We start from the raw sequence: 27,349 nt of genomic DNA, 5'->3' as shown, positions 1-27,349 counted from the left end.
AAAATAAAGGGAGAGGGGACTAAGCCTTTCTAATGTCTACCATGTTTCATACACTGTGCATGCACATATATTATCTCATTTGATCCTCACAACAACCATGAAATCCATCTTATTTTTAGTTTTACAAATGAGAAAACTGAGGCAGAAGTGAAGGGACTAGCCCAGTAAGTGAGTAATTATCACAGGTCAAATCTAAACTCATTTTTTTTGTCTCCATGTCTAGTATTCTATATACAAATATCATCTAGATTCCTTGACATCACAGCAATTCAAATGAATTTTTGATCTCTATCTGGAGATTCTTTCTAATGATAGGAAGCTATTTACCCATGCTTGCTTATCCTAAGACTCTTGCCTATTATCCCCAAAGTGATCAACCTTACTTTGTCTTGATATGACATGGATACAAAGGGACCACACAAGCTGTCATCCATTTGTCACTACCCAGGTGCTTCCACATGACCAGCCCATCTCTTGTTTGTATATTTATTCAATGATTGCCTTTGATTCCTTCTTGTAATATGATGTGGCTTGCTCCTTGCCTTCTACCATGTGCCTCTGAAAGATGTTCATTTTATAAATTTTTATCAGACTAGAGTTTCCATGATTGGCAGATATGTACCACTATCTGCAAATATTGATATTAAAACATTGGCGTTGTTTCAAATTCTAATCTAAATCAAAAAGTCAAAGTTCAGAGTCTCAATCCATTAGAAACCACCCTGTTTGTCTTTCAAGAGTCTTGACATATGAGGTAATTGCAATATGATTATGTAGTAGACTGGAGAATCCACATGCAGTCAGTCTGAATTTTAAACTTATTCTCTTCTCTGTATTGGAAGGGAAGAGAATAATAGCTGCCAATTTAGCATTGTTAAGGCTTCTTGTCAATGCTGCATCCTTCTCTTGCCTCATTGTACCCTCATGGTTTTGTACCAATAGCCTGCTCTTCAATTACACGCATTATATTGCTATCTCCCCTAACTCAACATCCTCCCGGAATTATCAACAGAGCTTTAACTACACAAGATGTCAAGACTTTCAGAGCAGAACTGTCTCTTGATTGTGAAGGAATGTTTCAATTCCAAAAGTATGATAGGATAGTGGTTTGGGCCTGCAACAGCATTGCAAATATAACCACGGATGATTTCAGGGATCCATTCATTTAAGAATGGGTTTCGTATTTGCTCACATTCAATGGGTCCTCAGGAGATAGCCCTCCATCTGCATGTGACTGATGCATGAAGAAGGAAACAACTTGATCCTTGGAGATGTTCCTCTCTGAAACTGGAATGATTCTCTTCTGTTTCCGGAATACTTGCAGGTGACAGCAGCAACATTTGCTGCCTCTCTTGATACTCCCAACTTTGCTGCTGCCTTTTTGTAGAACAGATCGGAACAAGGCACAGCAGGTTGACAGAACAGGCAAGGGAAATTCTCTGTGAAGTGTAAAATTTGCCTGGGCCACCTGTGCCAATGTATCTGTGCCTTCCCATTCTTGTTGAAATCAGCTGCTCTTTCAGAATTTTGATTGGTGGATCATTTTGAAAACCGTTCCCAGTCTCAATCTCTCTCTCTCTCTCTCTCTCTCTCTCTCTCTCTCTCTCTCTCTCTCTCTCTCTCTCTCTCTCTCTCTCTCTCACACACACACACACACACACACACACACAACACCCTCTATGATGCCTCGCTCCCCCGTAAATAGATCTAAAATAAAAATAAGAATGAGCATTTATACAGCACTTTCAAGTTTGCAAAAATACTTTACAGATAACTTATTTGGTCCTTTCAACAACCCCCCAAAATAGATACTATTATCTCCATTTTACAAATGATACTTCGTTTCTGAGATTGGATTTTGGCTCAGTGCTTCCTGAATCCAGACTCAGAGATCTAATCCCTGTATACCTAGCTTGGGGAATTGAGAGGGCCTGACCCATAGTCACACAGTACTGTTGACGCTGACTTCCCCCACACTGCATCTCGAATCTTTACTGACCATAGATGTCTTAGCACTTCCATCTCTCAAACCTTGGACTAGAGTTGACTGGATCGAGTGTCTTGTATTTGGAGACAAGAGCCATGGTTCCACATGCTTAGCTAAACAGTGCAGTGGATAGAGCACTGGCCCCAGAATCAGGAGGACCTGTGTTCAAATCCAGTCTCAACATTTGCTAGCTATGAGACCCTTGGCAAGTCACTTAAACTCAGTTGTCTTCCCCCAAAATAAACAACAAGCAAAAATACTAGAGCAAGTGGTCTCTCTTGCCACCTTTGATTCCTAAACAGGCCATCAGTGACTCTATTCTGATCCAAGTGATGCAAAAATCAGAGCCCCGATCTCAACATCTACCATCAAGCCCCTTGCCTACCATGGGTTTACAAATTCTTTTTGTTCCCTTAAGAACCCTAGGAGATATGTTTCCTAAATATTATTATCCCCATTTTGTGTATGAGGAAACAAATTCAGAGAGGACAAGTGTCTTGCTCACTATCATACAGCATTCAAATTCATTTCTTCTATGTCCACGATTTTTCCTACTATAGTATAATGTTCTCTCTTTAGGACATAGAATTTTACGTTCTCATTTGATCTTGCCCCAATCTTTCCCTTCTCCAAATTATCCTGTATGTAAATTCCAAATTTATGTTCTGGAACTTTTTTATCATTGGAGTTACAGATTCCAGAATTTTAAAATGGTTTCCTGTTGCCAGGACAAAGTCCAACGAACTTTATCTAACAATAAGGTTCTGTAATCTTTTCTTAGCATCAAGATTCTTTGTAACCTAACAATAAGTAGTGAGACGATGTCTTCCCCAAGCCCAGATCTGACAATATCCCTCTCTCCTTTAATTAAAAAATGATCCAGGGGCTTTCAATTGCTACATACATCTATGTAAGTTTTATGTATATAAAATGTATACACATGTGTATTTGTATCTTCATATCGGTACATGCATGCATATATGTGTGTTCCTCCTGTATCTATAGATATGTGAACATATATTCTTATAGTATATAAGTTTAGGTAATGTGTATTTGTACACATATGCAGTGTGTGTGCATATCTGTGCACATGGATGTATATGTGTTTCCATGTGTGCATACTCCCTAGTTTGACTTTTTTTTTTTTTAGTTTTTGCAGGGCAGTGGGGTTAAGTGGCTTGCCCAAGGCCACACAGCTAAGTAATTATTAAGTGTCTGAGGTGGGATTTCAACTCAGGCACTCCTGACTCCAGGGCCAGTGCTCTAGCCACTGCGCCATCTAGCTGCCCTGCCCCCAGTTTGACTTTTTTTTCCCAGTTTGACTTTTTAAACCCACTCTGATACACCTGGGCAGGTAGATGGAGCTAAAGTCAGGGAGACCACATTCAAATTACCTGAGTTATCCCAAGAAAGTCACTAAACACTATTAGCCTCATTTTCCTCATCTGTAAAATGAGATGGAGAAGGAAATGGCAAACCCTTCAAGCATCAGGACATGCCTGAATTGGCCAAACAATAAACAATGAGCCTCCCACCTCAAGTTCCAATATTCTTTCATATTACTCCTTTACACTCCAGGCAACCTGATCTACTATCTCTGCTCCTTAAACATAACTTCCAACCTCCCTTCCCTGAAGCTTTGTATAACTACACACACACACACACACACACACACACACACACAGCCCTAAAATATCTTCCCCTTTTAATTCTCACTACTCAGTTCCTGACATTCCTCTAACCCACAGCTCAGGTGCTATCTCTTACTGGTGTCCATTCCTGAACCCTGCTCGGTACCCACCCATTAGTGTCCTCTGTCTCAAGAAATAACTTTCTACTACTTCTCTTTTAATTATTTGTCAGTGCACTTGTTTATCTCCCAGATACAGCTTTCACATATTGAGGGAAGAACAATTTTTGTTACGTCTTTGTGGCCCTCAGAGTCTACTCCTTGGGTTGCACCTAATAAGAAAGTTGAGTAAATTTCTAATTACATTGAAGAATGAAAAGAAACATAATTTGAAACGGAAACATTTAGTTTTGATTCCCCATTAGACTATGCTTCACTTGCTCATTGTTTGGGTTTCATAGGAATGTAAAGAGCAATTGTTTTTTCTTCTGGACAGAAGCTTGAGGATCTTCCCTCCCAGACTGATTTTTTTTTTTTGGTGAAAACAAACTCGATCATCTTTTGCCCCAGTTCTTACCTAGTCTTAATTACTGAATGGGCATTGTCTTAGAAAAGCAGATACTTAGCTTAAAAAAAGTCAAGGTCTTCCACTGCATCCATTCCAGTCATCTTGAGCAATTTCTTGCCTCTGGATCCTGATGCCTGATGGAAAGAATGAGACGGATAACTTTGAATAGCTTTGCTTCATTTAAATCCAATTTACTTTCAAGTCAAGACAACAAACCCCCTCCCCACCCAGATGTCCCTTGTCCTCCTCAAGATTGCACATGACCAACAATAGTTTAAATGAAAAAAAAAAATCACTTAATTTCCAAATGCCTCACTTTACAACTCTATAAAATGGGGATAATATTAATTTCCCATATTCATATATCTTATAGGATTGTTAGGGATATTACTAATAAGATTGATATCATGTTTATAAAATACTTTGTCATCCCTAACTGTAATGAATTCAAGGATGCTGATGAACTTTGTTTTCCCTTGTGTGGCACTAGCCTCTAACAAGTTTCGTTTCTGTTCTCTGTCTTTACTAATTGAGGAATGTCTGTTGATTCTATCATATCTGATGATCCCAGGAAGAATAGCTAGAATAGCTAGTATCTACCTCAACGTTGTGATTGTTGGCTAATGTTCAGCAGATGCTACATTTTTCTTAGCGACCAGGATAAAATTGTAGTTGATTAATTTGCTCTAAACTGACTAACACCAAATCCATCCAATAACAGTAAACATTTTAAGACAAATACATTATCATTTTCGATTGATTGGAAACCTCACTATCTTTTTAATTCTCATTACATGGTATTTGTGATGACAAAGAGAAACGCAGGCAGATAGTATTACCAGATGACATGGTCTTTGAATCATAAGAGTTAGAATTTGTAAAAGAACTTTTTCTCTCAGAACTCAGGTTGGGTCTTTATCTCTCAAGTAGCTGTCATTAATCTTACAAGCAGAGCCAGGCCCTCATATTTCAAAATCTTTGAAAAGGCAGCTTTTTTTAATCTATATTTGGCCCACTACCCCTCTACCCCTCCCTACCAAGAGATTGATTTAGCTTTGCATGTGATACTCTAGTATTTCAATTTAAATAGAATCTGTAAATAAATTGAATTTAAAATCTTTGCTAGGAGGAAGGAACCATTTGCTTGCTACATCTTAATATCAGAACAGGAATTGTATCAGGGATATTTTAACCCATGTCTTCATTTCCTTCCATGGAAACGCAGAAGCATTGTTTTACCAATAGCACTGTGTTTAATAGAAACAGCCAGGAAGCATTGAGTGTAGTGTTTATATGAAGAAAGAATTATGGAAGAGACATCTAGAGAGCAAGGGGTCAGTCCAGTCTCCTTCTTCCAGTATTAACTTTTTTATTTTAATTTTTTCCAATTACATATATAGTTTTCAACATTCAACATTTTGTACAATATTGAATTCCATGTTTTTCCTCCCTTCTTCCCTTCCTCCCCTCCTCCCCATATCAAGGAGTGATCTGATAAAGGTTTTACATGAACAATCATGTTAAACATATTTCCATATTGGTCATGTTGTGAAAGAAGAATTAGAACAAAAGGAAAAAAGTCAGAAGAAAAAATATGCCACAAATTTTAAAAAGTGATAATAGTATGCTTTAGTCTGCATTCAGGCTCCATAATTCTTTCTCAGGATGTGGTTGATATTTTCCATCCCTAGTCTTTTGGAGTTTTATTTGATTACTGCATTACTGAGAAGAACTCAAATTATCATAGAGATTATCACATAATGTAGCTGTGAAGGTGTGCAAGGATCTCCTGGTTCTGCTTACTTCACCCAGCATCAGTTCATGGAAGTCTTTCCAGCTTTTCCTGTAATCTTCCTGCTCATGGTTTCTTACAGAACAATAATATTCCTTCACATTCACATACCAAAATCTGTTGAGTCATTTCTCCAATTGATGGCCATCCCATCAATTTCCAATTCTCTGCAACTACAAAAAGAGTTGAAATAAATATTGTGGTACATTTAGGTTCTTTCTATTTTCTATTATCTCTTTGGAATATAGACCTAGTAGTAGTAATATTGCTAGCTAAGAGGGTATGCATAGCATAGTTCCAAATTCAGGGCATGCACATTTCTAAAGGAAAGTCTTTTTTTTCTATTCTCTTCTAAAGATGAAGATTCAAAATGTCAGCCATTCCATGACTTTTATCATCTGAATCCATTGGGGGAAAAATAATAAATTCAGTCAATTTGCCAGCTAGATTCATCCAACTGGCTGATTTAATTCAGTTGCTTTCCATATAAACAACTACTTAAATAATATATCTTGTTTTCTCAAAATTAATTTGTATGTATGTAACACATATACACATGTTTGTGACATATACACACAACATTTTGATCAACCCTCCAATAACTATGTGTACTTTATATAGATGAAGATAAAAATAGATGTTCTATTGGGGAATTGTGTTTCCCATGGTGCTATTTGACTTCCTAAATCTATTAGGAAAACCCACTCAATCCATCCTTTCCCCCTTCATCAATAAGATTTGTGCCAGAGTGATGAGAATGGACCAGAAAGAAAGGAAATGACTCATCATTCTCCCCACCATGTCTGTGCTCATTAGGCATAAGAAGAAGGTTTAGGACCTCCTCCTCTCCGGCCTTTCTCTTAATGACTCTGTGGAAAATGATGAATCATTTGAAAAGGGTTTGAGAAACAAATGATAAAGAATGATGTACTCTCAGTCTACGAAACTGATTGTCCCATTCTGTGAATTATCCCAGTCTCTAGTTCCTTACTCATCTTTGAAGCTTTTCATTACTTTTTTTAACATCATGATCAGATAGTTGGGGAAAATGCAAATGGTGGGAACTCAAATTTTGCTACAAATTATATGGTAAGCATTCCATTGGAGAGAAGGCTAAATCTGTTTGATTTTATATAGCTAAAAAGACCTTCTATACTTCAAGGATCTTTGGGTTTTTTCCCATGGACTTCTGTTTTCCACTGACAAAAGACTGTAGATCCTCCAGTCATTTGTAGGTATCTTTGACATGCCGAACTGGCCAACCTAGTGAACAGTAACTCAAAATTAGCTAAACTGGTCTCCAGATTGCAGACCTATAGTTTGTCTCTGGGTCAAGATCAGAAGCATTTTTCATCCTGGTAAAATATGTAGCATTTGTCCTCTGCTAAAAAGGACTTCAAGAGTCCCGAGTTACCCCCATGTCATGAGGAGGCATTGAAAAAATACAAAAGTGGAAGTTCTAGTCACTTTCTTAGGAATTATGTCATCTGTACCCTGCCTTATTAAACCTAAAATTTATTCCATGGTTACAAAGAGATAATATAATATACTAGAAAGAGCACCTGGCTGGACTTCTGAATTCTGTATTCTATTGAAACTGTACTTTCCATAGTAACCAGTGAACTCAATTATCATATCTTACAGAGTTTTCTCAGTCCCCATCTTTTTAGACCTCCTTACTCTCTTCAGTGCTAATGATCACCCTCTTTTTCCTTGATATTCTCTTCTATCTAGTTTTTTTGTGATGCTGCTGTCTTCTGACTCTGCTCCTAAATATTATGACCTCTTCTTAGTTCCTTTTGCTGGTTTTTCATCTTGGCTGTGCCCACCAACTATTTGTGTTCCCCTCTTCTCTTCTTCCTCTCCCAACACACCATTCCTTTATTCCATGTATTTTCATTGGCTGTCTCCCATGCCTGAGACTTTTTTCTTCTCTACTGTATTTCCTGACATCCTTCAAGTCTCACTAAAACCCTACCTCCTACAAGAAACTTTTCTGGGTGCCCTTTAATAGTGTCTTTTCTTAAATTAATTTCCAGTATATCATCTATAATATTTTCTTTTTATACAAGCTTGTTTAAAACCCTATTAATTCCAATGGTTTCCTTCTTTTAATTATTTCCTATTTGTCTTATATTGTTTGCTTTCTTCTATGTTGACTCTCCCATTAGATGGTAAGTTCCTTAAGGGCAGGCATTCTTTTTTGTATCCCAGCACAAAGTTGATACTTAATAAATGTTTACTGAATTAAATATGTGGATAGATATTTACATATTGTTGCCTCCATTGGACCATAAACTCCTTAAGCCCAGGAAATTTTATTTGTTTTTTTTCCTAGTTCAGCTATACTATCTAGACTTGATTGTATTCTAATGCAAGATCAGCCACTATCTATGTGACCTTGAGCCCATCACTTAAGGTTGCTCAAATGAATGAATGATAGACTTAGGTATTTGCTAGGTATGAAACACAATTCTAAACATTAGGGATACAAGTAACAAAGATGACTCTGGCCCTCAACATACTTGCAATCTACTGAAAGAGAGGACACACATTAGAGAATGATGATAAGAACAGGGAGTTGTGCTCTGGGAAGTCACAAATGTAGTGAATGGATCAATAGGACAGTTCACTGCCAGGTCTATCCAGATCCAGTGACTATCTTGGTTTTGATTACAGGACCAAAATAAGAAGTGGGGGAGGTAAGCCAGGGGAGTGGGTAGAGAGGACAGTCACTAATCAACAATGTCTTAGGTGAAAGATAAGGACTTCTGCTCCTTGGATGTACTTTGCTAATTGGGTTGACTTCTCCTAAGCATGGGTTTCTGAACTTCAATTTTCTCATCTTTAAAATGAAAGATTATTTCAAATCATCTCTCGGGTTCTTTTCAACTCCAAAATTCTATGATTCTATTAATAAAGTATTTCTCCTCACACAATGCCCTCCTAAAAAAATGACTTTAATTATGTTTAAAGGTCACTAAAACAATTAAATGGAAACTAAAAAATTCAGTCCATGGACCAATTATCATGCTAAATGACTCACAGAATTTTTTTTGCTGAATCAGGCAAAGGCTTGGTCATTGTTGACTGACACAGTTATATGTCCTATGACATATTAAATATTCCATAATAATACTTTCACACTGTTCAGCACCTAGTTGGTGGGATAGTTTCCCTAAACTTTTCCTCATTATGGTTGGCATCATGAATGAATTTTTTAAAATATTGGTCAGAAAGTAACTCTATGTGAAGTCCTGTGTTAAATTAGAATACAAATAAAGCAACTTTGAGCCTGAAGAATTTTACATTAAAATTTGAGGGGTGGCTAGGTTGGGTTGCACAGTAGATAGAGTACCAGCCCTGGAGTCAGGAGGACCTGAGTTCAAATCAGGCCTCAAACACTTAATAATTGCCTAGCTGTGTGACCTTGGGCAAGTCACTTAACTCCATTGCCTTGCCAAAGAGTGGGGGGGGGTAATTTGAAAAAATGGAAGGAGCTAGAGAGGGGTATTGGTTTGAAAAGTTACTAGAATAAAAGAGTTAAGCAGAGAGGAGCAGATTGGCATCTTCTTTCCAATTTCCAAGATGGTAATTATGGATCTAAATCTGCAAAGGAGGATGGGGATGAGTAAAAGTTAGGACATTAGAGCAAGAGAGCTGGCAAGAACCAGGCCAGGAGTAAAGGGACTCATTGCTGGAGCTGCCTAGACATAGCAGATAAGTAACCAGGATTCATAATCATGCATCCACAGCCGATATTTCTGACAACATTTCAGTGGAAACTGGACACCACCCTGTGTGCAGTCAGTGTATTCACTTCTGAAACAATTTTAATCCCACTTTGGATAAATCATTTATTGTGATGTTTTTATTCTCAACAATTCTGACAACAGGCAAGGGACAAGAAGAGATGAATTAAGTAACAAGAATTACAGACCCTTTGGGATCCAATTAACTGAAGCAAGGTCATTCAAGACCTCATGAAAAGATGGAGAATGGTACAATGGGTCAGGGAATGGTTGAGAAATTCAGAAAATAATTGCAAATAAGAAAGTGTGTCAATTGTACCTAAAGGTGACCAAAATATGGACAATTATAAAGTCAGTCATTCTAACCTTGAGAAATAGCATTACTTTAATTGCTTAACATTGTTGGATTGAACCAAAACATGCAAAAACACTTTGAAAGTAAAAAAAAAAGAAATGTTTTCTTTTAAATTTTCTCATCAATTCAATTAGCACCTCATCATATGATTCATAAACTATGCTTTATTTGTGAAGGTGGAGGTGTATGTTTATTTCTAAAAATGTTGCAACTTCTGTTAGTATCAAACTGTTCTTTCAAAGAAGAAGATAATTTGATGAATGATAAACTGATGGTAGAATGACATTTTTCGACTTGCTGAATATTTCCATTCATTTAGTTGGGGCATTTTGAACCATTTCAAAGAGAAGGTAAAATTTACAACTCAACAAACATTTAGTAAATTCTGATGACGTGTCAGGTAGTCAGATAGATAGATTGTGGGGATGCAAAGATAGAAGTGAAAAAAGTCATTCTTAAGAAACTTTATTAAATTAAACTTCCTTGATGCTATAACTCCATGTATCATTTGAACCATTGCCATGATTTGAAGGTGGGGAGGAGAAGTGGTCCTAGGGAAACTGCATTATCAATTGGGGAGGATCTGCAAAGGATATCTACCATCAGTGTAACTCTGTCCATTTGACATGATGACCCCATTTCCCTAAGTACATATTAGAGGTTCTAACCCATTGGAACTGGAAGGGACCTTAAGAGATCAGCTAGTCAATAGTCATTAGATTATGAATTTAGAGCTCAAAGAGCTCTTGAGTTTAATACCCTCATTTTGCAGGCAAGGAAACTGAGTCACAAAAAGGTGAAATGATGGCCAGGTTCACATAACTATTAAGTGTCTGAGGGGGAACAAAAATTTCATCTTCTGACTTCTGATATGTTATCTTCCAAATATACCATATTGTCATTCAAAAAGAAAATGTCAGCTAAGATCTCTGGGAGACCCTTTATTCTTCATGTGTTCCAACTTTCTTTACACTTCTAAGAAATATGCCTGGGCCTTCTTGGTGTGGGGTGTGTGGGTTCAGAGAGGTTATGTATGTCTGCATGGGATGGAGATTCATGTGTGACTCTTGAGGAGACAGGAAACTTCAAATTATTCCCTACCACTCTTTAAAGACTTTGATTCCTACCTGGAGAGGAATGGAAAAGGCTATGATTTTGAACATTTTGTTTTCTTCATTAAGAGTAAAGTATCGGACCAGAATTATATGTATTTGTGCTGCTAAATACGGCTTGTCTAGGTTAATGATATTTCCACAAATGAATGCATTAATTAATTTTTGATGAACCTCAAGGTCTTTTAATTTTAATCTGTCCATCTTGGTTTCTCTCACCAAGGTTTGGCCTGATCCTATGGTTCAAACTAGTTAGGGGAAAGCCTAATTAGGATGACTTTTTGGATAGATAAGTGGTACAGTGGATAGAATTCCAACACAGGAGGATCCAAGTTCAAATCCAACCTCAGATACTTGACACTTACTAGCTGTGTGACCTTGGGGAAGTCATTTCACCCTGATTGCCTTGCATCCAGGGTCATCTCTAATTGTCTTGATTCTGGCCACTAGACTCAGTTGACTGTGTAGGAGAAAGTAAATCATGTAACTTAGTACAACACCCCCTTACTCAAATCCAATTCATATGCTTTTCATGAAATCAGCTACCTGATCTCATGATCTTTTTTGAGAATGAATGATCGTCATCATCATCATCATCTTCAGGAAGACTTTGGAAACATAAATGCTTCCCACACAATGGAAGCTCCCTGAGGACAGGCACCATTTCCAGTTTTATACCTATATTTCTAGTACCACATGCAATCTCTTTCATATTAAGAGTTTTATAAACAATGAGATAAATGGAAATGAAATTAATCAAACTACTTGCTTTCTGAGAACTCATTCTGTCTTATTTTTTCCTCTAATAAAATATTAAACAATAAAGAAACTATTATCTAATAAATTTCTAAGAGGCTCCTTTGGATAGGAGTCTTTTTCACTTTCATGACCTTGGTCATTAAAGTTCATAAGTAGAAAATGTGTGGTCTGATAGAAATGAAAATGAACTTTGAGTAAAAATGCCTGAGTTTGAATTTTGACTCTAACACTGGGGATTTAGAGATAGATAAAGAGAGAGAGAGAGAGAGTGAGAGAGAGAGAGAGAGAGAGATTGATTGATTCATATGTATACATATATATGTATCTATATAAAAACACACACACACATGCACACATGCATTTCTAGGCAAATTATTTTGTCACTCTGGGGCCTCAGTTTTTCCATTTTTAAAATGAGAGGGATTGGACTAAAATATATTCTACCCCTTTCTTTTGTTCTTCAATAAATTCAAATATCCAAGGGTGTTAGTTCAGATTTAAGGGCAAAAATACCCTCTTCTATTTATAATGACTTTCTAAGTATGAGATACCGACAAAGGCGTGTTAGAATTTCCCAGTGCATTTACTCCAGTGCAGTAACCCCTTGGGTTTATAGTTTTTGTTTTTTGAAATTAAGGACATGATAGCTGTCTCATATATTTGAAAGACTTTTCACCTGACAATGCATTGAAATGTTTTCACTTTGCCCAGTACAATACAGGGAGCAATGAATAGGAATACTTACAAAGGCAAATTATAGGTGTGATACCGGGAAAAACAGCTACATAACAATTCCAGTTCTCCAAAGGTAGAAGGACCTGCTTCTGGAAGTGATCGTCTCCCCATCGTGGGTTCTTCAGGCCACTGACCTGGTAATTTGTAGAATTAATTCATATTCAGTAATGGTTTGACAAAGATGGTCTCTGAATTCCCTTCCAATCGTGAGATTCTATGACTCTATGGTAACAAAGAATCAGAATGGAAAAGGATCATATAGGCAGTGTGATAGAGTGAAAACAAAACAATGGTTCTCAGGCAAATCCCTTTATCTTTCTGGGCCTCTGTTACCTCATCTATAAAAAGATGCTGTTTGACTGGATGACCTATAAAAGTCCCTCCAGTGGCAGCTAGGTGGCGCAATGGATAAAGCACTGGCCGTGGAGTCAGGAGTACCTGGGTTCAAATCCAGTTTCAGACACTTAGTAACTACCTAGCAGTGTGACCTTGGGCAAGCCACTTAACCCCATTGCCTAGCAAAAATCTAAAAAAAAAAAGTCCCTCCAATGATTCTAAGTTTCTTAGGAAAGTCATTTAATCTAATGCCCACAGATCAGGAAAATATGAAACAGTTGAAGGTCATACTAACCACAGATTATACAGTGCTAAAAGTTATACACAGAAGAGCCAGCATTTAAAATTAAGTCTTTTGAATAAAATTCCCCATACTCTCTCCAATTTGCCATGAGACACTCCTTATCATTTCCACACACTGAATTAGTTCCCTTAAGATTTGATTGAAGGTCCCTAATAGAAGGGTTTCTGGCTGCTTGGGTCTGAGTAAGTAGATTGCCACAAAGACTTATTCCAATAGGATACCTCCCTCCCCTCTGTAGTAGCGTATAAAACTGAGATGGCTGGGTAAAAGAGTGTATCCTGAACAAGATGACTAAGTGGTTACAGCAGGTGTTAATTGAACTTCTGCAAGTCAGTTCATGGAGCTGTTCTGAGAAAAAGGACTAAAGCCAACTCTCTCTGAAGATACATGAGATCCAGCACTGAGAATGTCATTGGAAATGAGGGATGCCTAGATGCTACAAAGATGGCTCCCCTTCAAATGCTGTTGCCCATGGAGGATCACAAAGTGCCTCTTTTGGATAAAGAAAATGCCTTTAAAAGTTTACTTTTTCTCTTTTTAAAGGCAAAAAAGAGACCAAACCATTTTTAGTGAGTCCAATAAAGGTGGGGGCATCTGAAGTCATGTGGATGTGTGGAGGGGCAGCTGCCAGAGGGGACTGACTTTGAAATGGTCCTTGGGGGCTTTCATGTAGGCAATATATATTTCTTTCACACTTAGCAAGAAGCAGAACCTTGAAGGCTTGTCTCCAGCAAAGTGAATTTTTGACATGTATTGGATAGAGCCCAGAATTAAATTTTCCCTCTACTATTTTCCCAAGATTTTCCCCCTTTTTTCTAGTAAAAGCAAAAACAGCCTCATCCTTTTCATTAAAAGGAAACTGTGAGAATCATCAAACAGATGCATTCTCTCTCAGCCCTTCTGAACCAGGCCAAGTATTAAAATATATTTTGAGATCCATGAGCAATGTTCATTTATACAGAGCAACGAGTTTTCTCCTTCAGCATTGAGGCTGTGAACGGAATAAGAAATGACTGGGGCTGTATTTTCCATGGAAACAATCTAAATATTGATATTTTTCCCTCAAAAACTACAGGATATTTAAAGATATTCAGACATACTGTTGGTTTTATCATCGTCCTTGAACCCAGTTCTAGATTGGAGATGATGGAAAGCAGGAAGAGAGGAAAGAAAACCAAAATTATTTTGGTAAAAAAAAAAAAACAAACATAAATTCAGACTGTACTGTAAAATTGCTGTAAAATTGTAAAATGTCAAAATTAGAATTCAGCTCATATTTGTTTTCTATTTATATTATGTGTGTCTACACATTTCGTCTCTCTTAATTGAATGTAAGAAAGCTTCCTGAAGGCAAGGATTGTTTCATTTTTGTCTTTGATCATCAGTACGCAGTATAGAGCCTGGTGAATTGTTCAGTTGTTCATGGCACCATGGAACATAGCCCATCAAGACTGTCTATTGGGTTTTCTTGGCACAGGTATTGGAGTAATTTGCCATTTCTTTCTCCAGTGGATTAAAGCTTAGGCTGTGACTTGCCCAAGGTCACACAGTTAGTGTCTGAGGCCAAGTTTGAATTCAGACCTTCCTGAGGCAAGATCCAGAATTCTATCTATTAAAGTCACTGAGTGGTCTCACTATGAGCCAGGCACATTGTAGGTCTTTAGTGAATGCTTTGATATTTGTTTAATTAACTGGCAGAAGGTGTATGGTTCCATTATCTGATGGGAGCCACTGAACCAAGAGAAGCATAGATAGATACCACACTTGGGAGGGATGAGGTAGAGTACCAGCAGTTTTCATAAAAGGACCAAGGCTTTGGAGAGGCAGGTCGAATCAGACAATGAACTTCCCAACACTCTCTGCAGTTTGCCTCAAGGTCACGTCCAGACTTGACTTATAGACTGAATTTTGACTCTGAAAGACTACAAGTCATATTTTCCTGATTTTCATAGTCAATTCTTGAAATTACCTTGTATTTACCTTGAATCTATTTTTACATTTAATTATGCATTGCTTCCTCTGGTAGAAGGCTAACTCCCTGAAGACAGAGAATAGAGCATCTTTGTCATTTGATCCCAAGGAAGAAATGTAATAGAGTTTAATACAAATAAATGCTTGTCCACTCTCTGTATTTTGGAAGGATTCATCATTCTTCTGTCAGTACTGTGGAAGATAGGATCTTCTTGCACTTAGACTATGTCTTCCTAGGAAGCCAAATATCCTTGTTCCACCACGGTTACACTACCATTGCTCATATCACTTTAGTTTGGAAAACCAACAGGGCTGATTAATGGGTGACAGAAACAGAAAAGCTATGGGCACAATGTGTTCCAAGGGCTGAACACATTTTTAAAAGCAAGGAATATGAAGATGAGTCTCTGTTTGGCAGTTAAAATTAACTTCTTAGTTTCATATCATTCTGAGAAAAGCCACTGAGCAGTTTATAAATATTTTAGAAACATACAAAATGTTCCTGTGCAATGAACACATTCTGGACCTTTACTTAGATCTGGATCTTCTTCTTCTCTCCCATGAGTCAGCTGGGACTTCACTAGGTTCCCCAAATAAATTCCTATAACAACCTATGACAAAGCCAGAAGAAGGATTCCAGGCTACCCTGAGTCTGCAAGCATGGTAGTAGAAACATCCATCCAGATAGTAGTAATCACAACTTTCAGAAGAAGCATCAAACTAACCAGTACAATGGAAAGGAGATATTTGGACTCATGACTTTATCACAGAATCTGAGAGTTGGGGAAAGGTAATCTAATCAAACCCAGGCCTGAACAATATCATACCTAGCAAATGGCTATTTAGCCTTTGTTTGAGATCTCCTTTGTAGAAGAAACCACCATTACCAAAAAGACAGTCCAAGTCAAATCAACAAAGATTTGTTAAGCATCTACTATGTATCGGATAGTTGGGGTTAAGTACTGGGGGTTCAAAGAAAAAGATAAAAAAAAACCCTACTCTCAAGGAGCTGATTCTCATGCAGAAGATTACATGCAAACAAATATGTGAAAATAAAATATATACAGGATAATCAGAGATAATCAATAGACAGATTGAGCATTGAGATGGCTCAGGAAAGGCTGCTTGAAGAAGTCATAACTCTTTGGGAAAGTATTCATTGTTAGAAAAATTCTTTTTCTTTAAATTTACTTCTTTGCAAATTTCATAAGCTCTCTCAACTCTGTTTTCTGGGGCTCAGCCTAACAGATCTAACTCCTCTTGCTCCTAACAGTCTATTAAATACCTGAAGGAAGTTCTCCTGTCCTTCCCCAAATCTTTCTTCTGTTGTTTTCTTGCTTATCAATGTTGTTTCTAAGATATGGTGCCCAAAACTCAACATGATCCTCCAGCTACACTCTGAAAAGGCCAAAGGGCAATGAGACTGTCATCTTATTTCTGGATATGATTCTTCTCTCAACCTAAGGACATTAGCTTTCTTGCCTTCATTTCACACATATGGGTTCTGACCCTGATATGTCATACTACATATTGGGTTCTTAATACTGCATTTGCTGTGTATAAGATGCATCTTAATCTGGGGCCCAACATTTGAAAAGAATGTATTACATAAAGTTAGTGAACTCAAGTTTTATTCATCAGAAAATTCATTACAACTACTCATAACTGTAAAAACGCCTGTCCATGAGTTTGTCCTCACCTGTGTTTGATGACAAATCAGTATCTTAGGAGAGGCTCTGCCTGCTCTCCTGCCTAGTCTTTGTGAACACAAGAATTCCAAAGGCCCTGTGCTCTTTAATGCATCTCTTCTATTCCCTCTCTAACTCAGGCCATTTGGCTGCCTTGCCTCTCATGACCTCCTTCTGCCCAACATTTTCAGTAGGGTTTCTTTTTCCCATGACCAGTCTCGGATTGTTTTCTCAGTTCTAGGAGGACCAAACTGACATTCAGCAGTACAATTTCCATTCACTTTTGAAAACTGGATCACTTTGCACTTGAATACATACAGTACCATAATTTTTTTCTGAGCCATTTCTAGGCAGAACATGGCAAAATGTCACCTAATATACTAGTAACAAATTTGAAATAATGAATTCAAAGACAAGAAGTATGAAAAGGCGGGAAATGCAAGAAAAAATCTACAACCACTGTATAAGATACTCTCAGTTTTTAGACCCCAAATTTCTTGTAAAAGGATGCATCTTCTATATGAGGAAATATGTCAATAATCTTTCTGATTCATATTTCCCCACTCTAGAATTCTCCCTGAGAATATCAGAATTTTAGGGAATAGTACAGTACATAAGTTGCTGACCTTGAAGTCAGGAAGATCTAATTCAAAATTCTGTCTCAGGTATATCCATAATATATGACCTTGGAAAAGACCCTGAACCTCTCAGTACCTCAGTTTCCCATCCCTAAAATGAAGATAGTTGACTCCTAATGTACCTCCTAATTCATGATCTTATGGTATCAATTTCATGATCAATGGTATTAATCTCTTAAAACTAAAGGGAAAAAAATCCCCCTTGGTTCCCCTGAAGGCTCATATGATATTAAGTATAGGACTTGTGTAATTTAATCTGAGAAACTCAGGAACCCAAAATCTTTCACAGGAAAACTCTTGTCTTCAATAGAAACAAATGTGAAAGTAAAGGTCCTTATGAACTATAATTATAAAAGAATTCTTAAGCTGGAATCCATGCTGTTGATATTTTTAAATACATTTTTATAACTACATTTCCATTGTGATGACATGTATTTAAGAGCATTATTCTGAGAAAGGCCATTTCTGGGTTTTATCAGATTTTCCAAAGATTCATTACCCAAAAAAGATTAAGACGTCCTGATCTTGGGGTGGCTAGGTGGCACAGTGGATAGAGCACTGGCCCTGGAGTCCCTGAGTTCAAATCCAGCCCCAGACACTTAATAATGACCTAGCTGTGTGGCTTTGGGCAAGCCACTTAACCTCATTTGCCTTGCAAAATCCTAAAAAAAAAAAGTCCTGATCACCAGATCAAAGACTATGATTACTGAACAATGATGAATAATGATACTCGCACAAATAATTATAATTGAAAATAGTTCATGAATAACACATTTAGAGAAACAGGGAATCCAATGGGAGATCAAAGGAGGGCACTACATTCAAGGTGTTACCAAAGGGAAAAGACACTTAGAAGCATCTACAATGTTATAACCAAAGGCAACTAGAAATGCAACTTTTCTGTGTCCAATTGTCTCTTGCACTCTATGGGGAGCCTTTAAAAATCCTATTTTATCTGTGTGCTTTGCACGTCCAGAATTACTCCCCCCCTTATTAAAAAAACATAAATGCCTGAGCTGCAACAAATTGAACAGTTTAACAACACTGAATGTGAACCCTATATGTTAGTGTTTTCCATTCATACTTCAAGAAGAGCATGACATCAGGGAGGGGATACCATGACAAGAAAGTGAATTGCATTGGAGTGGGGGGGCTGTGCTAAGTCACCAGCCTCACTTTCTCTTCTAGAGCCATCTGCGTCCAGTGGCCAGCGATGGATTAGGATGACGAGATGGCCCTGGATGCAAAGCATCAGGGTTGAGTCATACAGCTAATGAGTGTCTGAGGCCAAATTTGAACTCAGATTCTCCTGATTCCAAGGCCAGTGCACTACCTAGTTGCCCAAGGTCCTGGGGTTATGCTACCAAGAAAAAAATTCTTATCTTCAAGCACTTTACATTTTGCTGGAGTAAATGTAGAAAAGAGTCAGTAGCTCCTTGCTACTGGTAAATTTAAATATGTTGTAATATAACTGAAAAAAATTGAAAATGAAGCTATTAGTTAATGCAGTTGCCATAAATGTTATTCACTTAATTATCTTCATAGCTTTGGTAGGTCTCTAATCATGTATTTCTGCTGGCAGGCAAATTTAAAATAACTTAGTTCTTTTAGACCCCTATTAGAAATATGCTGTGAAAGTTAACAGTTGTGTCTGTTGAAACAATAAAAAGCTGACTTTAATTGAATAGTGCCAAAGGGATGTTCACCAGGCAAACACCATGAATTTTCAAGAACCTATTAGAGTGACTTTTCCATACTGTATAGTGACTCAAAGGAAGTAAACATAGTGAGTAAGCTAGAAAATTGCAAATTAAAAAGAGAATCATGATCAGTTAAAATTAAGCTTCATATCCATCACTAAAGAAATTTTCAAGATGAAAAAATAATAGTTAATAATAGCATTTAGAGAGTGCTTTAAAGTTTGTAAAATGCTGAACAAATATTACTTCATTGTATCCTCACAAACATACTGGAGTTAGGTGCTATTATTATCATCAGATGAAGAAAGGCTGAGGCTGAGAGATTATTACTTACTCAAGATTGCATTAGGCTGAATCTTAACTCAGGGATTCTTGAATCCAGTTCCAATACTCTGTTATCTAGACACCTTTAAACTACTCACTTTTACAATAAAATGCACCTTAGTTCAGTCCCTGATCATGTTAAGAATTGCCTGGGCAGACACCTAACAATTCCCTAGTTGTGTGACCTTGGGCAAGTCACTTAACCCCATTGCCTTGCAAAAAAAAAAATTACCTTCTTATCTTCATGGTGATGTGATATTTTCAGTGGAAAGTCTTCATATTCAGAGTACATTTCTCCAAGAATCTAACTTTAAGGTTGTTGGTCTCTTGGGTCAAATTGGAGGTTACAAGACCTGCAATTGGAGTTAACCAAGAGATTTGGTGTCACTTTTAAGTTTTTGTTTTATTGTTCCTTACTCAAAAAGGTTTGGTCCCTTAATATTTACAGCTTATTTCCTCAGAGAAGAGCAATAGACAAACTTTTCAAAATGTAGCTACTGAAAATTCAGTAGTGACTTGGTGCTGTTGGTCATAGCACCTGGACTCAAATACTTAACTCTTCAACTTTATAGGATTTTGAAATCGAATAAATCACAGCATCATAGAATTATGGAATTTGAGGATTATAAGGATCTCCAGTGACCATCTAGTCCAGCTCAGACACCAAAGAGTCCCTACTATGTATGGCATGCAAGACAAGTGACTATACTGTCTACTTGAAGTATTTCAAAGAGTGGGTACCACCTCTCAAGGATCCCCATTTTACTTAATTATTAGGACGTTTTTGTTTTCTCCTGACAATAAGCCTGTATTGGCTTCTTTTCCACTTTTATTTTGCAAAGAAAATGGGGTTAAGTAACTTGCCCAAGGCCACACAGCTAGGTAATTATTAAGTGTCTGAGGCCAGATGTGAACTCAGGTACTCCTGACTCCAGGGCCAGTGCTCTATCCACTGTGCCACCTAGCTGCCCCTTCTTTTCCACTTTTACCCATTACTATTGGTTCAGCTCTCTTGAGCCAAAAATAATGTTGAATCCCTCCTCACATTCCAGGTATCATAAGTACTGATTCCTCAAAAGCAAAGGTAGTAGATGACCACTTTACAAGGATATTCTAGAAAGAATTATTATGTTGAATCAAAGTATTTATTAGGTACCCTCTACCAACTCCACCAAACCCCAAATCTACAGTTTTGATGGACTGTACATCTAAGTTAATATTCCAATAATATGGTAGTAAATGAGAAGATACCCTTAAAAGCTGATTAATTAAGAAATGCAAACCTAGCTGATATTTCCTTAGAAGACCTCCAAATTTGTGAAATCATTAAATCAGAGATTTAGAATTGGAAGGGGGTCTCTTAGAAGTCATCTAACCTACCCCTTTGACTTTCCATATGAGATCATTGAGACCCAGAAATTTTGTGACTTTTTACGTGTCACAAATGTACAAAGGAGTGGTACCTGAGATTTAAACCCAGGAAAATTGACTCCAAATCCAATGTTCTTGCTTGCCTTTGTATCACACTTGCCAAACACATAGTTTATCCATGAGGAGCATGTTCATCAAAGATAGCTTGGCTTGCTGCAAAGTACTGGAGGTAGATGGGTCTGGGTTTGAATTTTAGCTCCCACACTTACTAGCAGTTTGACCTCGGGAAATCTATTTACTCTTTCTGGGCTTCAGGCAGTTAGACTAGATAGGCTCTAACTAAAAACATTTCTAGTTCTGCTCTGCATTATTAGGATGCTGTTTTATTTTACTAAGAATATGTAAACTTCAGGTTCCAAACTGTACTTGTGAAATGTAACTGAAATGAGAATTTCAATCATGGCAGCAGTATCATCATGATTAAGATTAACAAAGTACTTCACAAATATCACCTTTGAGTCTCACAAACAGCGCTAGAAGATACAGTTCTGATAAAATTTGATCTCCCAATGGGAACCGAAGTCCCTGTTCTGTCTTCCTTTTCCTGAGTTCAGACTTTTAGGGCCTGATAGGAAGTTCCAGGCAAGGACAGCTCACCTATTTCTTGTTATTTCATCATAAGCTGTGTTGACCGAACTAGCAGGCATTTTTTTTTTCTTGAGAAAAGCTGTCATTTCAGAAAGTGAAATGAAAATGGTTTTTGAGATTGGAGCTTGGGTTTGAGCTACCTTGAAAACTCATAGCCTATCAGGGGGAAAAAAAGTTTCCTCCAGACTCACTTTCTCCCCAAATTGCATCAATTCAAACAAGTTTTGCAGACTCAATCCCCCCTGGCTCCTACTTTGAGATAAATTTCAGGGCAGACAGAAAATTGTTTTAAGTGGCAAATAAATAAATATTAGAAACCTTTCCTTTAGTTGCTATTTTTGTCATTCTTCTTTTCACAGTCAATTTCTATTCCTCAACAAATTTCCTTCCCACTGCTCTAGCAGGCTTTTGAGAGTGCATAGTGTGGGTAATTTCTCACAACTTAAATCTGATCAGAGTAATCCAAATGAATCCTAATAATTTAGTAAAAAAAAATGAATTTTGCTTCCCTAGACTATAACAGCCCTAATCTGCAATGAACATATCTAGGTTGTAATTATAGAACCTCAACAATACCACCAGCACTGAAGTACTCCGGGAAAAGACCTAATTTGAATGTGGCTAATATCAACCTGGTATCTGTCTTCCACATTCTTTGAAGGGCAGTGTGATCACTACCCAGGCAGAATGAGGGAGAAGAAACACAATGAAGAAAGTAAAGTGCCCTTAGGATGTGTCTGTCAGACACCAACAAGTCCTTAGAATGAAAAGTGAAAAACACCATTATCCAAATGCTTTGTCTATCTATCTGGAGGCTGGGATGCTTCACTTTTCATTAGACATTCTGGAATCACAAAAATATGAAGAGGAGAAAGATGAACTAGAAAAAAAGTTGAAAATGAATTAGGGAATAGTGACAAAAATGCAAAAAAAGTGAATTTTAAAAAGCATTAAAAAGTAAACAGAAAACAAAAATCAGAAAAAGACATAAAAAGAATAATTTTGTTACTATATTTTTTGAAACTGGGCTTCTTTCTCTAGCCCAGGCTAGAAGCAGAACAACCATTCACAAGTCCTAATCCCATTTTCATTGAAACTGAAGCATTTATTTGCACCTTTTTCTGAGCTGATTCACTTCTTCTAAAGTAACTTGGGAGCCCTCCACTCCCACGGCCTCACTATATTTGTTGCAGACTTAATGCAGTCACTTAAAAAAATTGGTTTTTAGCTTTTTACAACTCAGAATTCCTGAACTCAAGTGTTTTACAACATTCTCAGTTGCAGGATTAACAGGAATTGGAAAGGTTTTGTCAAATTTAATATAGACAGGGGCAGCTAGGTGGCACAGTGGATAGAGCACCGGCCCTGGAGTCAGGAGTACCTGAGTTCAAATCCAGTCTCAGATACTTAATAATTGCCTAGCTGTGTGGCCTTGGGCAAGCCACTTAACCCCATTTGCCTGGCAAAGAAAAAACTAATAAAAAAATTTAATATGGACATTTTAAAATCTGTACATAACACAAGTTCAGAGTTTATATTCTACCCTTTTAGGGTGAATATTAAATATTGATATGGTGATAACTATGTTTATTAAGTTCACTATAAAATTGAAAAATAAAAAAATTCATTTGACTCTCAATATACATATATATATGAACCACTATTTTTCCAGAGGATAGAGGGAAAGGAAGAAGGGACAAGAAGTATGGAAAAAGAATTAGAACCTCCCCTAGATCAAGTTTAACCAAAATGATTCATAGAAAAACATTGTTGTTTGAAGGGCTTGTTTTGAAAAGGTTTCATCTCTAAAACACTTTGAGATATGATCCATTCTTTCTCTGACATCATCATGATAAAACTATCAGCTGTTTAAAGATGTTTTCATTCTTACCTGTTTGGTGGTTTACATCAGACACAATTATAGAAATGTTGTGATTTACTCACTTTTTGAGCACCGCAAATCTACTTGGTCTCAACTCATTTCTCTGCAATGCAAATTGCACATAGTTTTCTTAAACAAATAGTTGACCAGGATTTTTCTGAAATTAAATTGAGTATTATTGGACCTGATACCATCACAAATTCTCTATAGCCCGAATTAACTCATTATCATCTATTTTCTTATCATGACTCTACCTTATTGAACTTCCACTTTACATTCCTATCTGTCTCAGAAACAAATGTAGAAGGCATCCAGAGTCAATGGATTTTACCTCCAGTCTCCACAGCTACATAGATTCCCAGGCTTTCAATTCTGTAATTCACTCAGCAATCCATGGCATTCTAATAGAATAAGGGAAACAATGTGCCTTGTTCAATTCCACCATATTGGTCTTCTTAAAGAATAGGTGAGCTCAGGGTTAGAGATACTGCTATCCCAACTGGTGTCAATTTTTATAGATCTGAAGCTGCCTAAGAGGTTTTACAAGCCTCTGTTCTTTCTCCCTTGTCTAAAGTCTCCATCAGTGCCAAGAGCCTCTCACTGGGAGTTTGAACTTTCCTTTAATCTAATCCATTTAGAAAATGACTCGCCATTTATTGAATAAAGTGGAGAAAATTGATATCTTTTCATTAGGCTGACAAAGTCTTTTTCACTGCTGGCATCTGAAATGTGTTTTCTATTTAAATTTTATTTATATCAATCTTCTCTAGTAGGAGTTAGATTAAAATGAAACACCTTACAATCAGTATACAACTTTCCCATTACCTACCAAGATTGTGAATACTAGTTTTGCAAATAAACTCAGAACCAACTATTTCTGGACAAAATTTAAAATTTAGGAGCAAGAGTTAAATATAAGTAATATTTAACATGTCTATAAGTATAAAAGGTGATGGCTTTTCTTATTAAAAGGAGAAAGGATGTTAAAGACATGATTTGATTGTTTGTAACATCAGTAATAATTTTCTAGTAGGCTATATAATAGTAGTAATAACAATAACATACATTTATGGAAGACTTCAAAGGTAGCAGGAAACCTAGATAAAATGCTGAGTTTAGAGTCAGAAAGACCTTGAACTTATTGGTGACCCTGAGGAAGCCATTTAATTTAAATGTTCCTTCAAATAACTCCCAAGGACTTCTCTACTAGCTTATACATCATTTGCCATCTGCTACCAATGGAATCAGTTGGCATAGTGGGAGCTTCCTATCTTGGCACCATCACAACTGTATTCTTCAAATATTTTGAATACATTGCTCCTTCAAAACATGTGCAGTAAAGCAGTATGGCAGAAATTACATTTAGACCAGGAACTTCCACGGCCTATCCTAAGTCCTAGATTGTTGCGCCACTCGAATGTAAAAAATGTCCTCATAAAAAATAGAAGTGAATAGAATCCCCCCCAACCAAAAAAATTACTAAAGTGAGAATTTTGAACCAAAAAAAGAAAAGGAGGTGAATATAAAAGATAAAATAGATGATGTCAACTGAAAAATTAAATAATGCTTTTTGTACAGTTAATATAGATAAAACACAAAGGGAATATAATCTCTCAAGTGAGAAAAAATGCCAACATACAGTAATCTCATTCAAGTCTTACAACAACCTTCTGAAGCAGGCAAGACAAATCATACATTCATTGAGCTAAGGATAGAAAGCATCACAGAGAAGTCATTTAGTCCAACATTCACATTTTACAGATAAGGAAACCAAGGCAAATGGGCTGAAGTGACTTACCCAAGGTCACACAGGTAAGCAGAGCAAGGATTTGAGCCAAGATTACAAAATATTATATTTCATGGATGAAGGAACTGATGTTAGACAAAATTAAGGTATTTGTTCAAAGTCATATAGCTATTAATTTGCAGATTCAGAAATGGAACCTATGTTTTCTGATTCTGTTGAATACTTTCTACTTCTCCATACTGTCTCTCCTACAATTTAATCTTATCATTATAAACCCTTTTGTATTTTAGAAAAAGAAAGAACGACTATTCATACTCCTCCAAAGAACCATTTATAATAGCTATACTTAGAGGTTATCTTCCACTGACAGAAAGGGAAGATTCCTAAAAAGCCAAATACCAAGCAAGATTACCTTTCAAGAATCTGCTTTTTTTCATTCACGTATTATAAAATCAGAAGCATTTATATTCTCCCTCACTATCAACTGTCCAACAATATCGTTGACACTTCTAACAAAGTCACTCGCATTGTTTCAACCAAATCAGGGCAAAAGTGGTAGTGGGAAATGATTATCCTACGATAGAAACTTTAAGAGAGGTGGTAGGACACAGTAGATAACGTGCCAGATTTGAAAAAGAAATGTCCCTCTTTAAATCCCTCTTGGGATGCTTACTAGCTAAATGACCAAATGCAAGACACTCCTTTCTCTGGCTCACCTTTCTGCAACTGGAAAATAGGGATAGCGATACCTGTAGTACCAACTTCCCAGAGGTGATCATGGGACATAATTTTTTGGAAATTTATTTATATTCATTTAAAATTTATATTTTAAACATTTATATTCATATAAAATTATATATAAGTAACTGGGGCAGCTAAGTGATGCAATGGATAGTGCGCCAGACCTAAGGTCAGGAAAACTCATTTTTCCAAGTTCAAATCTGGTCTCAGACATTTACCAACTAGACAAGTAAAAATCATTTACCTCAGTTTCTTCATCTGTAAAATGAGCTCAAGCAGGAAATGGCAGATCACTTTAGTGTCTTTGCTGAGCAAACTTTAAATGGGGTCATGAAGAACCAGACATGATTGAAAAATGACTGAAAACATAAATAACAATTATTATTAAAGGATGCAGAGAAATTTTAGCTAATGCTATGAAAGAAGCAGCAAACTCCCACACCCAGAACTCCCTTACCTCCAGAGAGTCCTACATATATTTCCGTTGAGAAGCATGGTTAGAATTGTTAAAATGGAAGCTCCTTGAGGACAGGGTCTATATCACATTTTCTTTGTATCTGGCATTTGGCAGTGCCTGAATTATATTTGACGCATTGTAAATCTTTGTAGACTGATTGACTGATTGATTCAAACATATAGATCTTAGGACCTTAGAAAGTCATATAATCAAATGTTTTCATTTCATTAATGAGGACTCAAAGAGCCCCCCCAAATGGCACCATGGTGGGAATTGGTATCGTCAAGACTAGCTCAAGTCTTCTGCCATCAAAGTGCTCCAAGGAAATGACGTTTTTTCCTAAAAGAATATGATCAGATAGCCAAGAATTGATAAGAAAATATGATGAATACAGTTTTGATTCTGTGAGCTGTCAAGTCATCATTTAAATATTATTTTTTCTTCTTTTCTGTGAAAGAGGTGATGCCAAGTCAAGGTGGTCCAAGGAAGATTTAATGTATTTTCTTCTGACTTGGCTCTCACATTAACATCAAAGACTTACTTACAGGGTTATCTGTGTAAGGCTTTGTACCTAAAAGAAGAATCCCTGTAGTTCTTATAAAAGAGGAATATACTTGTACAGGGTTTGAGCCTTCTTGCTCTCTGAGAAAGCTCTGAATAGTCCACCCAACTGGGGAAAGCAAAATTCACTTAATCCTCCAACTCAACATGGCCCCAGAATTGTTAACACTAATCACTTCAATTGTCACCTGTGGTTTCCTTGGGAGTCTGAAAAGTCAGCTGTGGGGCCTTCAAGGAAACTGCAGCTCATTCTGCAACAAAGAAAATACTATAGTAAACAGGGATTAAAAG

General features: G+C 37.0%; 1 protein-coding gene and 1 long non-coding RNA gene across 5 annotated transcripts in view; one reads left to right on the top strand and one right to left on the bottom strand.

The window, feature by feature from the left end:
• LOC141496322 (uncharacterized) overlaps positions 1–12,937 on the bottom strand; it is a 31,527-nt gene extending 18,590 nt beyond the window's left edge. For 2 of the 4 annotated variants that reach the window (XR_012471004.1, XR_012471007.1), the window contains exons 1-3: positions 12,701–12,936; positions 5,989–6,150; positions 1,193–4,319 (exon numbers count right to left, since the gene is read on the bottom strand). This is a non-coding gene — a long non-coding RNA (uncharacterized LOC141496322). Of the gene's footprint in view, positions 1–1,192; positions 4,320–5,988; positions 6,151–12,700 lie in introns of all 4 variants that reach the window. The other 2 variants (XR_012471005.1, XR_012471006.1) reach the window with 2 other exon arrangements.
• Positions 1–27,349, top strand: part of TAFA1 (TAFA chemokine like family member 1) — a 544,623-nt gene that overhangs the window by 498,370 nt on the left and 18,904 nt on the right. The window lies entirely within an intron of this gene.

This window comes from Macrotis lagotis, chromosome 8, assembly GCF_037893015.1.
Source record: "Macrotis lagotis isolate mMagLag1 chromosome 8, bilby.v1.9.chrom.fasta, whole genome shotgun sequence".
In the NCBI taxonomy this organism is placed as follows: Eukaryota; Metazoa; Chordata; class Mammalia; order Peramelemorphia; family Peramelidae; genus Macrotis; species Macrotis lagotis.
This window is presented reverse-complemented; position numbering and strand designations above follow the sequence as displayed.